Below are 3,039 nucleotides of genomic sequence, written 5' to 3'. Positions count from 1 at the left end.
CTTTCCAGACTTTTGATAATTGCTTGAAGGCTGACCTTGCCTTGGCGGTTCTTGCTTTAACATCTGCCTCGGTTCCACCTTTACCATCGATGACTATATATGGCCCCATCTATGGTCACTCAAAAATTGACCTTAATTTTAAAAATCAGGCTTGGCAAAATTGTGCAAAATCAGAAAAACGTAAAATGTTGTTTTCGAACGTAGAGGTGCATCGACATTGGTGAAATGGACTTGTATTGAATATTAATTGAAAAGAAAATATCATTGTCTCTACAATAGGAAGCATCTTCTGATGATTATTTTCAAACAGATAGGAAAACAGGGCTGTTGCAAATACCAGGCACAACCTGGAAATAACTGTTACACGTGTTCATTAGTTTGAATTTTGTTTTTGTATAGGAGCTGTTGGTCTCGTGTCGGGCACGAATTCTTTTTCCTTTTTTTTTTTTTTTTTTTTGCACATGGACAGTGTTAGTTAGGTTTTGGACATAATAATCTGTCAGTGAGTTACAGAGGCCACGAAATTGCCAAGATTTTGGGTGGTCTGGGATGGCATGAACAAAACCGCCCTCGTGAGAATCACTGGAGGGTTTGGTTTAGTGGACTACATTACGCAAATGCTGGAACGTCATGTCTTACCCTTATTTTCGTCATAGCTTCATTCAAGTAGCCATCTTCATGCATAGTAAAGCACTTTCTCGCCTTGCTAATGCCACGGGATAATTTTTTGGAAAACCAGACAAAATCAACGTTGGAGTGGTCACCAATAAATAAGCCTAGCCCCGATGTGAATCCTACAGGTATGTGAAGTCCCATGAAACAGCTGAGGAAAAGCGACTTTGCTCCCAAAACAAAACCCTAGGTTTGGAACTCTCTGTGACATATTATATTTGGGATTAAATAAAACATATTTTGTTTCCAAAATTTAATAGAGTCGATGCCCAATGGGTTCTGAGCACATTTAATGTTAAGTCCAAGTTTTGAGTTGTATTTGTGATGGCTTTGTCTTCCGTTTTGTTTGAAACTATCGTGGCAAAATATAGATCTAGATCTAGTAACAAAATACTGTTTATTGCCGACCGAGACAAAATTATCCATTCAGTGGATATGCAATGTATTTCCTTTCCAATCAATATAGGCACTCCCCAATACACGTACGAAGACAATTCTACGTTTCTTTGCTTTCGACAAATTTTGCCAAGCCTGAATTTTTATGGTCAATTTAGAGAAACCATATCTAGGGTGCCCTTTAACATAGATGACTTATTAACCTGTTAGATGATGCAGAATTTATTCAGCTTTAAATTGATATGCGACATGAGTGAGTAATGTGAGGTTTTAACACGATGATTGCCTGATTACATTTTCAAGTTTTTCTTGGACACCACTGATAATATACAATCTAGTAAAATTACAGACTCTGCGTACATAGTATTGATTAAATAATTCATTCATCCATTCATTCATTCGTTACTAAACAAATAATTTAAAAAAATATAAATAGAAGAACTATATATCATTACACATTACATAATATATATATATATATATATATATATATATATATATACATATATACCTAACAACAGGCTGCAGAGGCTAACCTGAAAAGCGTCGCACCCAACCTGAGAAGGAAAAACAGTCAAGCCAGTTCGAAACACGTTAGCACTATGACTAGCTTCAGCTGTGCTGCGGATAAAGGAATAAAAAAAAATCTATAACAGCGGCTGTCAGATCCCCTTTCGCCAATGCACGCGAACATAGAAGACGAAAAAGGTTAAACAGGGGGCATACGAACAGACAGAGAGACGGACAGACAGACAGTGTAAAGCTGTGTCTATTTAAGTCCAAAATCCAACATACACTTCACTTTGTTTGTGCTTTTCAAACTATTCGAAGCATGTCAGAATCATTTGATTACTGTTTGATTTTTTTAGACTGTTCAATACATTTTCGCCTTCTTTTTTTCAAGCGTAATAGAATTAGAATATAATGTTTAATCTCCCAAATCATTGAAGCAAATATAGAAATATTTTCTACTTGATGATTACGTGACAGAGTGGAACCAACAAAAGTTGTTGAAATTGAAACACAATGCAAGGATAAAAATGCTCAAGAAAAGGCGCCCCGACTGCTGTAGTGTAGCGATTGTTTCTTTGAAGAAGTTTGGAGAACACCGTGGCAATGCGCTCCCCCCTCCCCTTTCCACACACACACACATATTCGAAATTCGGATTGTATTGAATGGTGCCGTGACGTTATCTGCACTTCGTTCTTGCGTGCGAGCCAGAGCATGCGCGCCCAAGTAGTGCTGTATATATATTATTTTAGTTGCCAAATGTTGAATAGCTGAAGAAAGGGATATATACAACATATAGGCCTATGGAAAAAGATCTATAATAATATACATGTACATTCAAAGTCAACAGAAAAACAGACGTTGACTGTTCTGGCAACAGCAGATACCCGCGGAGCATGCCGATGGTTCGATTTCTCTGATGTTGAGTTCAACCTACTTTAATACTACGTCTTTCCTCGGTAACAATGATCAAAGTTTCCTTAAGGCTTTTGATAAACACGGACCTAAATTCCATTCGTATAAAACAAACAAAGAAACAAACAAAAAGCCCTTTCAAAAACAAAGAATAAAAAAATACGCGCCCGCAGTGGGAGGGGGAATTATATTTTTCCTATCTTCTAGGCTAACATTAGTGCTGTGATCACTAATTGAAGCTTCAAACTGTTATTTTTTTTATAACATTACCTACTTTTTATAGTAAAAGTTTAAGCGTAAAGATTTAAAAGGCTATACTGCAGTCAATAATTAGTGATACAACTTATTGTTAAATATTTCTTAAACTATCAAACAGCTCCAGATTTTGCACAACGACTTGTATCAATTTGTCTTAACAGATCAATATTTTTGTAAACATCTCTTAGCAGTATTCTAGAAAAACCCATTAATAAACAGTGGCGGCTCGTGGTTTAGAGAACTGACCGGCCATCATTCACATAGACTCTTTCTTCCTCCCTCCCCCC

At 36.7% G+C, this 3,039-nt stretch overlaps 1 long non-coding RNA gene across 1 annotated transcript in view; it reads right to left on the bottom strand.

Annotated features, from left to right (window-relative positions):
* The window catches only part of LOC118477526, a 5,421-nt gene extending 3,764 nt beyond the window's left edge, over positions 1-1,657 (bottom strand). Inside the window, exon 1 of the long non-coding RNA XR_004858438.1 lies at positions 1,605-1,657. This is a non-coding gene — a long non-coding RNA (uncharacterized LOC118477526). The remainder of the gene's footprint in view (positions 1-1,604) is intronic.
* Positions 1,658-3,039: the final 1,382 nt, after the last annotated feature.

The sequence above is a fragment of the Aplysia californica genome, unplaced genomic scaffold (genome assembly GCF_000002075.1).
Source record: "Aplysia californica isolate F4 #8 unplaced genomic scaffold, AplCal3.0 scaffold00125, whole genome shotgun sequence".
NCBI classification, from domain to species: Eukaryota; Metazoa; Mollusca; class Gastropoda; order Aplysiida; family Aplysiidae; genus Aplysia; species Aplysia californica.
The sequence above is the reverse complement of the archived record's forward strand: the minus strand, read 5'-3'. Positions and strand labels throughout refer to the sequence as shown.